The sequence below is a fragment of the Protopterus annectens genome, chromosome 11.part0 (assembly GCF_019279795.1).
Source record: "Protopterus annectens isolate FY-2018-M chromosome 11.part0, PAN1.0, whole genome shotgun sequence".
Taxonomy (NCBI): domain Eukaryota; kingdom Metazoa; phylum Chordata; order Ceratodontiformes; family Protopteridae; genus Protopterus; species Protopterus annectens.
The window spans coordinates 1,259,549,777-1,259,564,125 of NC_056745.1; positions in this window are offsets into that span (position 1 = coordinate 1,259,549,777).

The following is a 14,349-nucleotide window of genomic DNA, read 5'->3' on the forward strand; positions in this document are numbered from 1 at the left end:
TCCTGTTGAACAACCATTTGGATCACTTGGTTGTGTGACAAAAGATAAGATATGTCTACAGCACCAGTATATGTGGTATCATGAAGTACAAGTTTGGCACTAAACTGGACCTTTCCTTTTAGGTTACATATGTAAGTATAGAATGTCTTGTGGTTGTACTTTGTGGGGGAGGGTAATTTGGAGTAATACTTTGTTTTGCAGGGATTCACAATAACTTTTTTTTGCTTGTTCATGCAGATGAGGTAATGTTTCCATTTCAGGGGGCTCCACCCCTCCTACTCTTAAAGAGCAATGTCTCCCTCTTTTTGTAAAGCCCGTTAATGGCAGTCATCCACCAGACAGGTTTGCTCTTCCATAATGAGCTTGTGTTGCACCTATCAGGTACAGCCAGTTCAAAGCAGTTCAGGTATTTGTATAAAGCACTGGTGTACAGCTCAGCATAGTTGCTAGTTCCTTCTGAGGGGGTAGGTGCAGTGAAGCTATTGATATCATCCCGTAAGAGGTTATAATCTGCTTTGGTGAAGTTTATTACTCTAGCTTCTGCAAGGGGGTGTCAGGTGTGATATGTACTTTGAATGAGACAGATTAATTGTCATACCTCACCAGGGAGGGCACACAGTGGGGGTTCTATAGTAGTGTTCCATATCAGTTAGCACCCCATCCAGTATGTAGGCTCCCCTTGTCGGGGTGTCAACCAGCTGGTCCAGGGCATTGTGGTTAATGATGTCAGGAATATTTGTGCAAGTGAGTTTGAGAATGACTAACATACCCAGTTAGTGGATACTTAAAGTCACTCAAAATAATAGTGTCCGTATGTATCTTGATAGACTCAAGTAGGTGCAAATAAGCAGAGTAGGTGTCCTGATTCATGGAGGAGCTCTTATATCTGGCAATTACTTGAATAGGTGCCTACAAAAAGGCCATACCACTGGAGTTGTCTCCAGGAAATCATATTGTGTAACCAATCTGGATGTGCATGTATCCATAATGAATATTGATGCACTGACCCCGTTACTTTGCATGTCATGAGTTTGACGTCTGCATGTGTTGAAGGAGTTGTAGACTGTTATAGCTGTGTTGGTCTCCACTGCCCTGGCCCAGGTGTCCGTGACTGCATAAATGTGTGCATCTACCAAGGTGAGGGCTGCTTTCAGTGAGTGGGGCCTTGTGTTGAAACTCCTACCATGTAGCTGCATAACCTTGAGGTTGTTTATAGATGGGCTTTTTACATCAGAATTTTGCCCGTGGGACACCACCTAAAAAGGGCACTATGGGGGTGGCAAGAGCCTTGGCCAGTAGAGAAATATGCATGGGTGACAGATGAAGATCATCTCTGACAAAGCATTGAGGTCTGTTGATCATGTCATACCAGGATGACAGATAGTGGATCTCCTTCAAATGACAGCAGATGCTAAGCAAATTATTGACATCAACCATGTTCTTTTTGCATGTTGGCATCATCCCAGGTGAGGTTAAAATGAAGCTGAAGGCCAAGGACATACCTGCCTGAGACCCAGTCAGACAGCTCAGTCATTTCTCTCTTCATACACTCGTGACAGGTACATCTCAAGTCATACACACAAACAAGAACTATGATATAGTCATTATAGTACCTGCTGTTGACAGACTGGAGTGCATGTGTGATATGGTGTAACAGGACACCTCACATACAGCTGGCTGTGACCTTCACCCCCCGGTGAGTGGGACATCAAAGTGTCTCATGATGTAATCACATATGAGTAGTATGTGTGATCTACTGTCTTGCCTTAAGGGTTTGAGTGGTGATACAGTGGTGCGTGAGCTATTATGTGTACTGTTCTGTAGAGGTAGTATTATATGTAGCATGCTTGCATCTGTATTTGTGAGGTGTCTGGTGTGCATGTCTGTTTCTGTTAAGGAGCTTTGCATCTGTAGGTATGTGTGATGTGGGTTTGGATGGAGTTGGAGGTAAGGTGTGCATGCTGGCAACCTACTCATTGTCATATGTATCATATGTTTGCAGTGAAGATGTGGGTGTCCTTGCATGCACAGGACACTTGTTTAATATTGCAGTCATTACTTTGCCCTTGCACATCTACAATGCTTGTCAAACAATCATACAGCAAATGGATGAGTTGTGCAATGATGTGGACATGGTGTTGTGTTCTGGGAACATAAATGTGCAGTATCACATAGATAGGAAATGTGGCAGGAACAGCTACATTGCCCAAAGCTGGCCACTCCTCTGCAGTAGGCCTCACAGCCATGTCATGCAGATCACCACCATGATGCTTTTGAAGGGCAGGCTGCATGACTTTCTATGATACCACCACCTAACATGGACAACTGCTGCTGTGGAGTTTGCCACGTCAACCTTTGACATCTGTGTCACCTGACATACAAAATGATATTGTGATGCTACACCTGTGCTCCTAATCAACATCAGATCAGTACCCAGTCAAATCTTATGAGGCTTGGAACTCAAGTCATAATACATATAAAACTCAAATGACTGGTTTGGTTGCTAGTCAAGGCATCCACCTGGAAAAGGCTACAAGAAGCCTACAGATGCTTGCATCATCTGGGACAAGTGTGTGGATCAACAAACAGGCTGTGGCCTCCTTCATATCTTGAGCTTGGTGGTAATGTTTTACTTCTGGTGAGAGACAGAGAATAGGAACTTTGTATCCCAACAGAGTGATGCCATGGTGGGACCAGCAGTAGTAGTAGCCAAGCAGCAGCAATTCAGGCTACTCCCCTCTTTTCAGCAGTCATCACAAGGAAATTTTTTGTTTTCAATAGGCACTTCTTGATTAGTGTATAACTTCAGAATACCTGCCTAAATACTCCATCCTTAGGTTTACAGGGTGTACATATTAGTTTCCCTACAGTGTTTGGCAGTGCTCTTTACAAACTCAGACACCTTGACTTACATTTATCTTGGAAACAATGATGGAAATAACTCCATTAAGGAGTTGCATACATGACCTTTCTGGACCCTTGGATTTAGTATTTTACTGTAGCCACCAAACAGGTATTGTACTTCAGGAATGGAGAAAAGCAACAGTCACCCCTCTGCACAAAGGAGGCCCATCTGCAGACACTGTTAGATGATCAGTAGAGATGTAGTACACCCACAAATACTGGACCAGACACAATTTGGTTTAGTCATGGGCAGATCATGCCTACCCTTCTTGGTGGACCTTTTGATAAGGTTGTCAAATCAATTGATGAGGGCAGCATGAGTACTCCACCTACCATGGCCTGACAAGGCATTTTATTGTAGGCAGTGTGCTGTCAATACAATACTATCCTTTGGGGAGTTATCCAGCCATTGAAAATATTGTATTGACAGCACACTGCCTACAGTTGACCCAGTAGTCAGGGACTTATGAACACACTAATAGTGATCTAGCCTTTGACTGAAACGTGTCAGTAATATTGGGTAAAGCATTCCATGTAGCACAACCTGTAAACCAAGGTAGGGCAGGTAAATCCAAGGAAGTCATTGTTCCACTGTATTCAGCATTCATCAGACCTATCATTGAGTGCAATGCCACCTTTGCCATATAACCAACCAGACATATCCATCAACTGTAGCAGCCACAGAGGTTCCCAGTAAGCCACTACAAAGTGTATGTAACATGTCATATGGAGACTGCATTAAGGCCCTATCTGTGTATTCTGTCTCCAACATGCTTTGGAAGGGAGGTGGATGGTGGCCATACAGGGCAGTTTCAGATCCAACTGTGGACCTCCTGAATATCCACAATACAACTAGCACAAGAATTACCTGTTCTCCGTACCTACGCTTTGCCTGTAAGCCAGAGACTACACCCTATATGGAACAGGCCCCCCATCCATGTGAAGTTGAGTTCTGCCCTAATGCAAATCAAGTGCAAGTTACACTTTTGGATGGGGAACAGGGCAATCACACATGGTTTAGTACCAATGTCTGGAATTGACACAGATAAAAAAAAAAACAGATGGAGGCACAGGAACCCAAAAAGACCAGTTTAATGTCAAAAATGTAGTCTACCACTTTTGTCTTACAGGAAGACTTCTTCAGAACTGCTAATACATATAAAACAACACCTTATATACTACTCACAATGTGTCATGTGATAAAACCAACCAATAAGAGTACTTTATTTCATCACACATAAAATAACATACATGAAAACTTATGCTTAAAAAACATGCAAAAAGCGAGAAAGAATGAAACCAAATGTGTACATATGAATAACTTATAATACAAATACACACTTGTTCATCATCCCTCTAAACTTTTTAACTTTAAAATCAGGGTAATTGAACAAGAATCAATCAAACCCGGTGGGGTAAGTGCATCAAAACTGAAAATCAAAATCAATTCTTTCTTGTTGAGATGCTCATCTATATAATAACCCCTAGGGTCCTGTTCAACGTAATCAGTAACCACAAACTTGATCTCTATATAGGGAAATGTGCCTGTAAAGTGCATTGTTTGACTTGCCTTTTTCAACTTCATTGATATGTTTGTATATTCTATATTTTAACTTACGGCAGGTTTTAGCTATATAGAAAGCCTTACAACATTGGCACAAAGCCCAATAAACAACCCCCCCCCCGAGGTACAATTACAGATTCATAGGGTCATAGATGTGTACTAGGCTAATGGCCCTGGAGCCTTTACAAGCCTAGCCCATAGGATTACCCTGGCATCGTGCCACCCAATCTTAGTTCCCAGCACCTCTGTCAAGTAGAGCCACTGGAGTGATCCCTGGGGTGAATTTTCTATTTCCCATCCACTCATCAAGATTTCTCTTGAAGAGGGGCAGTGAGGTGCTCTTTTAACAGGCATTTTTTCCATTAATGGAAAATGACTCTCACACCAAAATGTGTTGACATTGGTTACGGTGCTGGCATTTAAACATACCCCTAGGCCTACTCTTACTCTCATCGACCCCTCTCATCTCCAATAAATTCTTGAAGGTTCTCCCCTTCCTAAATACAACCTTTGGCTTAACACCAAATAATTCTTGGCCATCATCAATGTTATTTATTATAAGCCAAAATGTGTTCATTGCATCCACAATTTGGTGAGTGTCAATAGAAAAAGTAATAATTAAAGACTGCTCATAAGATACCTCTGGCCTCGATGTAATCATATTTGTAGACAAATCTGGTGGTATAATCTGGGTACTACTATTAACAATTGGCAATAATGGTTGAAAAATACCCCTTTCCCTTTTGCCACACACTTCATCTTTGACAGACTTCAACATGTCTAATGGGTACCCCCATTTTAAAAACATATCCAACAGCTTATCTATCTCTGTAATAAAGATATCATCCTTAGAAATCATGTGAGCCAATCGGACCAGTTGACCTTTGACAGCGGCTCTTTGTTAAAAAATGGAATTCCACCTGTTGAAATGGAAATAGGAATTTGAGAATGTCTTTTTCTGAAAAATGCTGAAACTAAAACAGTCATTGCTATAATCTATACTAATAACTACATCAAGATAAGCCAGCTTATCCTTGTCAACCGTGTGGGTGAATTTCAAAAAGGACGTACTACCATTGATGTAAATCAAAAATTCAATCAATTTGGTCTCTGACACAACCTGGATGATAAAATATCCATTTTTACGTTTTCAGTTTGTTCTTATTATTGACACAGATAAAGCAGAGATTCTTCATCTCCCACACCTTGGCCTGTAGATGTTTCAGCATCCAAAACCCTGCTTAAGCTCTTCCAGGGTATCAGCCCTTGTCACAGTTTAGGGATGCAGGGCTAGGCTTAAAGAAGCCCTTGTGTTTATTTGTGTATTAAACACATATGAACCCATGTTCCAATGACCCTGCAGCTACTTGCCTTTCTGTTCATATTTTCATCTGTGCTGACATTCAATCCTGTGTGCTGACGTTGAAGGTTTGATTGTACATGTGTAGGCATGGCTGTGTCCTACAGAATCTTAAAAGAAAATCATAGCTATTTGCATGAGACACCTTCCATTGTGTGACCACAAAGCCATTTCTACAGCATTCATGGTAATATAACCATGTGATATGAATCTAGGCTAATTATAAATGGCATTGTGCAACATCTATAAATAAGCAGTACAAGTAGCATGCAAAAAGACCCAATGGATGATAGGTCATAGTGATGTAGATAGTCACCCTGTGCATCAGACACATACCTTTATTTCCCTGAATCCATGACAAAGATGACAAGGAAAGGGCACAGGTATCATCACATGTGCAGGGATGAAGGAGGCCTAGGCTAACCCAATAGGTTTCCATGCGTGTGTGTGAATCAGGAAGGGAAGCAGAAAAGATGGAGCATGTGGTGTGTGTGTCTGTAGGTGACCTGATTTTGATAGTGGTATGTGAGTGTGTGTGTGAATACAGCCAAGCTCAGTGCTAGCCCTTCATGTCTGTATGTTGAACAGCTGTGAACTGTGCATGATAAAGGTGAAAGTTTGTATCCACCCCCGAACATGTGAACTGGCTCTGCCAGGAGTTGCAATGGCACCTCCATGCCCAAGGTCAGATGCTGTGCTATTACCCGAGGGTGACTGATGTCTGCTGGGAATGTGTCCTCCACGGGAACACCCAGGACCATGGTCTGCCACATATTGGTGTGGACAGCACACTCCCCTCTGGAGCACTGGATGTACTGCCACTATGGAAGCGTGATTGTGCATGGCCACGTTGACTCTGAGCAGATGAAGTTGCTGACCTACATCCAGAAGGCCGTTGCTCAACTCCAACCAGATGTTCCATTACACACACTGCGCATTTCAAGACTGATACTGTGTAATCTGTCTGGGACTAACGTCTTTCCACTGCATCAATCAAATGTTCCAGGGTATGGAGAAAGTTACAGATGTCAGACTCTGCTGCATCCATAACTCTGAACATTTTAAGTACCTTTCAGAATGTGCTTGTGCCTCCATGATGGCCGTAAACATTTGCCGAGTGACACGTGATGAGACACTTGCAACAGGTGGTGGAGGGGCAGCAGGCCTGCACCCCTAGCAATCCACCTTGGTGTAACCTCACCAACTGTTTGGGCTATGACCAGTGTCAACAGTCCCTTCAGCCTCAGTAGCTACACTCTCCTGTTCAATGTCCCCACCTTCTGACTCTCCAATATCTGTGGCCACAGGGGACTGGGTATGCATAGACATACTGGCTGTGTACAGTGACAATGAGGGTGGAAGACAGATGTCAACCTCTATGTCAGATTCAGCCCCTCAACCCCCAGCTCTGCCTCACTTTGGCCACCATCAGAGTCTGAAGAGACTCTGACATCAGGTTGTGAAGGGGGCAGAGACCAACCTCCATGGTCATCTGTGAAAAAAGGGAACATCATTACATCAATACTCTAATTACTATGCTGTGCATTACTATGTTGCAATATATGCTATTCTGTATGCACTGCTGTCAGTATCACAGACTTGTCTAATCTCCAAGCTCTAATATTTATTTTATTTATTTATTTTATTTTACATTTGTTAACCGGGAAATTCTGACTGGACCAGGTCCATTTTCAGCTGAGGCCCAGGGAGAAAAGCTCCAGCATCAAGTTATACAAATAAAGTACATCCAGCATAATACACAAAACAGGTTACATCATGTATACTGAGCATAGTAATATAACAAGAAATTAATAAAAACACTCCAGGTAAAAGAAGATATAGAACATAGGTAAAAGACAATGTCAGTTACAGTACAGCCAGCATAAAACACAAAATAGGTTTTATCATATATGCTGAGCATAGTAATATAACAATAAATTAATAAAACACTGCAGGTAAAAGAAGATATAGAACATGGGTAAAAAGACAATGTCAGTTATACATTGGTAAGAGAAGAAAATATATCAAGTAAGATTCTACAGTTAAAAGTACCCTTTCAGATGACCAAGTCTACAGGGGATCACAAATCCAGCATGTGATCAGAGAGGAGTTTGGGGAGTTAATCGTAGTATGGGTAGGGTTATGTGATACAAGGGCATAACCAGGTACTAAGAAGGTGCTATTTGAGGGAGTTTTTGAATATGGATGTGGAGAGGGCAGTGGACATGGATAGGGGGAAAGAGTTCCATTTTCTGGCAACGGTGTGGGAGTAGAGCACTTTCCTGCATTATTGTTAGCCTTGGTGATGGAGAGGAGAGATTTTTCACTGGATCTTAGGTACCGGTTTGCAGTATAGACAGTAAGTAGGTTGGATAATGAGGGTTTTTTTCAGGATATTTGGGAATATTGTAGGCTGTGCCCAGCTGGTGATAGCTAAGTAGATGTGGTAGCTCAAGCCATTTTAGTTCTTTTAGTGCAGCACAGTGATGGGTTCTAGAGGTTGAGTTGGTAGCAAACTTGGCTATTTTATTGTAGCATGATTCTAGTTTGTCTAGGTCACATTGACTGATTTGGGTAAAAATTGGTGCTGCGTATAATAGAGTTGAGAGGAGGTGGCTTTGTGCAAGAGTGAGAGAAAGGACGTATGCCTGTATAGGGAGACTAGTTTTTTGCGTGCTAGTTTTATGGTATGTGAGATGTGAACATCAAGTGGAGATTATTGTCTATTTCAATGCCCAGAAGTTTGGTGTGGTTAGAAGAGGAGATGGTGGTGCCGTCCTTAGATGTTATGGTAAAGGAGAGGGTTTTTTAGATCTATTAGGGGTAAATAGTAGCAGTTTTGTCTTTTTGGGCTTTAGAATTAGTTGGCTTCCTGATATCCATTTTTCTACTGAGTTAACAGTATCTTGAGTGAGTGTATGTAGGGTGATGGGAGATGAGACGGAGCAGATCAGGGTTGAATCATCTGCATATTGTATGAGTGTGGCATGTTGTGTAGCGCCATTGAGGTTATTTGTGAAAATAAAGAACAACAGCAGGCCCAGTATAGAGCTCTGTGGGACTCCTATGGTGGTTGGAAGTTGGGTAGACAGAGTTCCTTTCCACTGGACTGATTGTTGCCTGTCAGATAGGTAGCTTCTGAACCAGGCTATAGTAGAGGAGGTGAAGGATAATGATGTTAGTGAGTCTAGTAGAATGGAGTGGGAGACCATATCAAATGCTTTTGAGAGGTCGAGGAAAATGGCTGATACATATTTGTTATCATTCCTGTGAAGGTTTATATAATTAGTGAAGGATAGAAGGGCTGTGGTAGTGCTGCGATGTGGACGGAAACCGTGTTGTATAGTAGATAGTAGATTGTGTGTGTTAAGAAATGTCATCACTTGCAAGTGGATGCATTTCTCAAGACTTTTGGATAAGGGGCAAAGGATGACAATAGGTCAGTAGTTGGAGAATTCGTAAGAATTACCTCCTTTATGGAGAGGAATGATTTGAGATACTTTCCAGAGTTTGGGTATGTAGGATTCTACTATGGAGCGGTTAATAAGGATGGAGACAGGATATGATAGGGAGTCAATAGCCATTTTTAGGTATGAAGCAGGTATGTTATCAGCTGCCAGTGTGGTTGGCTTTAGTTTTAGGAGGAGTTTTTTGATAGTTGAGGTGGGCACTGGTGATAGGCTGAAAGATGAGGTGGTGTGGGATAGGTTAGTTTGTGAATGAGGTAGACTGTTTTTGGTTATTTGACTGGACAGAGCTAAGATGGATTTAGTAAAATGGTTATTAAATTGAGAAGCTATGTCTAGAGTATTGTTAGTAGAGATGGGTGCTGGAGTTGTGGTTTTGCCTGGCTTTAGTAGGGAGTTAATGTCATGCCAGAATTTTTGTGGATTATTTGAATATTTCCTTTGTGCGCTAAGAAAATAGTTTTGTTTGCTTATTTTGGATTCTGCCTTGGCCTTGTTTCTAAGCTGTTAATAGTATTGCCTGGAGCTAGGGGTTTTGTCAGTTTTCCAGATTTTCCAAACTTTATTTCTAGCTTTTAGTAAGGCTCTGCTGTCCCTATTTAGCCAGGGTGTGTAGTTGGCTTTAACTCTGATCTTTCTGCTGGGAGCTAGACTGTTAAGGATGTTAGAGAAGGTAGCATTGAAGTAGTCTACTGCCTGGTCTTACTCACTTTTCTGTAGTGGTTCCCAGTTGCAGTGGCTTAGGACAGTATTTAGGTATCATGGGTTAAGGTTACGGTCATCTCGTACGAATATGTAGACTACTGGTTTGGTGTGATTGGAGTGTTTGTGGAGTTGGAAGGTGGGGAGATGATCACTTAGGTCATCTGGGAGATAGCCTACTGTATAGTTTTGTTTGGGATAGTTGGTTAGTGTCCAGTCCAGTATGGATTCTCTCTTTGTTTTCTCATCTATTCTAGTTGGTTCTTCAATTAGGTGAGAGAACCCATATAGATTGATATGTGTAGAGGGGCTGCTGGAGTTACAAGCTGCCCAGTCAGTGTTAAGGTCTCCTAGTAGGACTGTTTCCTGAGGTAGATTGCCCTTTGTCCAATGTAGGATGTCTCCTATTATGAGTGAGTTGTTGCCTGGAGGTATGTAGCAGCATATTATATTGATCTTCTTGGTGTTTCTTATGGATAGGATAGAAAATAGGACTTCAGCATTTCGAAAAGTGGACCATTTCAATAGTAGACCATCAAGACATTATAGTCTAACCCAAATCTATATTTACCAGCAAATAAAAGCTCTTTAAAGAAGAATCTCATGATCAATACCTAAATTATGTCTAACATGGACATTTTGAAAAACTGCTGCACAGCTGACACATCTGGCAATGTGCACTGTCCTGACAATACTTGCAAATCTATCACTATGGGGCATAGGTATAAGTGTAAACTGTGTACAGTCAGAATCTATTTCTACAGTTGCCAATCAGGCAGACAGTACATCAATCCAGCCATCAGGCCTGGAAAGACATTTTAGCATATACATTTCACTAAATATACATGTGTAACAAAATAGTGTTGTGCTTACCAGGAGCAGGACCACAGCCTCATCCAATTCCTGATATTCCTGAAAAATATCTGAGGGAGAGGTAATATAAAGTGCTCCGCATGTTACATTATAATAGGGTATATGTCAAAATATTTGACATTTACAGTAGCTACTATGTAAACTGGTATGTTGGTCACAATCTGGCCTGATAATCAAACTGCAGCTAACCTGTTTTCCTCCCAAAATAAAACCTGACATTAACTTAAAACTATGTACACACTGGCAAACTGAATGCTACAGAATTCCAATGAGGATCCTACTAAGCATACCTGGATGCTCCTCTGGTGTTGAAACGGTGGCAGTCACCTCCACAACATACTATGTGATTGATGCCTGGGAGCTATCTTGTGTACCTAAGTTCACCAGGAATTCCTCAGTGGCCGACAATGGTTGTTCTGCAGGAGGCCTACACCAGTGACACCATGATCCCTGGCCACATCCGCTGCTCTTCTGTATGCAGCGTGGATCATATTGGTGGCATAGTGTCACACCTGCTGATATGTCCTGCTCTGCTGACCAACCGCATTTATATTCTGGACCAGGTTGGCCCACAATGCAGCCCGCTCCTGTCTGTTGGGCCTCCCCCTGGACAGTAGGATCTCATAAAACTGCTGTAGGGCTTCCACAATTACATCATTCTCAGGGTCAGTGAAAGGGGCTCTTTAACACCTATACATTATTGCTGATCTACAACAAAAAGAGAACACATGTCAGGATCAGATAGCTGGGGGTGAAGAAGGTGGGGATACAGCCATATGGGACAACTATCAGTATTCACTGTTTTATTGCACATGTAAAATTCAAATGTGTGCCCCACCATATTTCTCAACCTCTTATAATAAGAAATATTGAAAAATCCATAAATAAAAGTGGAACAAAGCCCTGAAAATAGGGACAATTTATATGTATTGGTGTTACAGACTTACACTGTTGATGGAATAACAGGTTGTGTATGACCATAAAATGTCTGCAGGGTATGAAGTCTGCAAATCAGATGTCTTTATCTATTGTCTAACTGCAGTCTTTAATGATTTGCAACTACTTTGCCAGGAAAGCCAGAATTTTCTGAAACATGGACCAAATATATGAGGAAAAACTCTGGGCAATCTGCTAATATATGTACAGTTGAGAGGTATGTCCACACATACAAAGGTTGTGGGTGCAAGTGACGGAGTATCAACAGTCAAATATTCCTGTTTATGGCATGACAGATACAGATGTATGATAAGACTGCCAAGACAGGAGTCCAATGTAGTGTGCTCCATAGCAGTACACCACCCTAAATTCTATACAACCAGCAGTGACAAAAAATAGCAGTGTTATCCAGGGGACCCATGTCCCTATTTAACACATAGCATTCTACACTTGCTGTACTGTAGTTCCTCTACAGGTGTAACACATGTGGAAATCAATGACATGTTATTAGTAAAGTTCTATGACAGGCTTACTGACATAATCCCATTCATTCCCCATAACTATATTCCACCATATGCATAATTTTGGTGATAAAATTATTACATACCTGCTGGAGTACAATACACCTCTTTGGAAAGAAGCCGATATATATATGCTATATATATATATATATATATATATATATATATATATATATATATATATTTTTTTTTTTTTTACATATACATATATATATATATATATATATATATATATATATATATATACACACACACACACACACACACACACACACACACACACACACACACACACACACACACACACACACACATATATATATATCTTGTGCCAACGAGTTCATACAAAGTAACTCTCATACACAATGGTTGCCCTAGCTAGGGGTTTTCCTTTTTAAGGTTTATCTCATTGGCAGGTGATTGCCTCTGAACCAGTCTGTGGTTGAGTAATGCTAATTGCAGGATACACAGCTGATTTGCAGTGTAATCAGGCAATCCCCTGCAACTACTGAAGGGGATATAACGCCATAATGTATAATCCATCCCCTTTCTCATAAGATGGCGTGGAAATGCGGGGTAGAAATGCTACATCAGCACAGGGAGGATGTATATTTATGTGTGGCCTACAGGCTGCAGCTGATGCTACTGCCACAGGCAATAAGCATATTGATAGAGGCTGCAGATTGTGGAGGACAACAGCAGTTATGAGTAAAGGAGTGACCACTGCCAGCTCTGGTGTGCAGCCAGAGCCTTAATGGGGGAACCCATCCCACAGGATATTGAGGTATGTGTTTAAGGTAAATATGTTATACCAACTATGTATAAGCTGTTTTTAAACTATGTACAATTTTAATCTCAGTGAAAATTGAATTTCCATTTTATGTTTGATGGTCAGCGGGATGTAAGTAGGCGATCATGTGTTCGCAAGAGTACTTTTAACCCACTGTTGGCTTTGCCCTTGTTGTTATTTGAAAAAATGGTGGAATTTGAGTTTTGTAGTTTAAATTTGTCAGGCCCTAAGGTTGGAAGTGATTATAATTTGAGTATTCAGGAGTTTTGCTTGCTGTCAGAACTGGCAAAAAACAAAGTTAAGGGTTGTGAAACCTGACAGGGGGGAGAGGTTGTTGTAATGAGTAAAAATTATTACCTTGAAAGAATGCTTTGTTATGTTTCTAACAGTGTATTGTATAAGGAGACATCCCTCAATTTTATTCACTTGGGCTTATTGGAGGATTGCTGTGTTGCTACAAGACATGGTAGATCAAGGTGAGATAAGCCCAGAAGTTTACCACTATCTACATGTGCAGCATCCCATGGTGCCTAGTATATTTGGTATCCCCAATATTCAATGCCACAAGATTAAAAACCCACCCCCTTGGTAACTATGTTGATACAATGCTAAAAAAATTGTTTAAATTGTTTGACCACTTGTGTAGGGACTCGTAGGATTTTTTATTGAAAATTGAGAATTTAAGTTTTTCTAGAAACTTTATATTTCTTATAGTAGATGTTGAGTTATTTCATGTGATCCATCACAAAGTGGGACTTGAATGGTTTCATGACTTTTTGTGTAAATCTACTGACCTGAGTAATAATGATATTAATGTTTTGGTTTTCTGTATGGAGATGGTTCTGAAAAACAATTTTGTCTTTTTGAAGGATCAATATTTTCAACAGAATAAGGGGGTAGCAGTGGAGGCTGCTTGTGCCCCCATTTTTGCTAACATAGTTCTTCTTCAGTGGGAAAGACAATATGTCTTTAATAAATGCCCAACTCAACCCTGGAAAATGTACCTCCGGTTTTTGGATGATATTTTTATTGTGTGGGACCAACCTGAAAGTGAGATTAGTGCTTTTATAGAATATTTGAACAATACAACTTCTTTTCTTAGGTTTACTTATTCTTACAATTTTCACTGTATTAACTACCTTGATGTTTCACTTTCCAAGGACTACTCTGGACATAATTTGGTTAGTTCTATTTATAGAAAACCCACTTACTGTACTATCCTGTTGCATTTC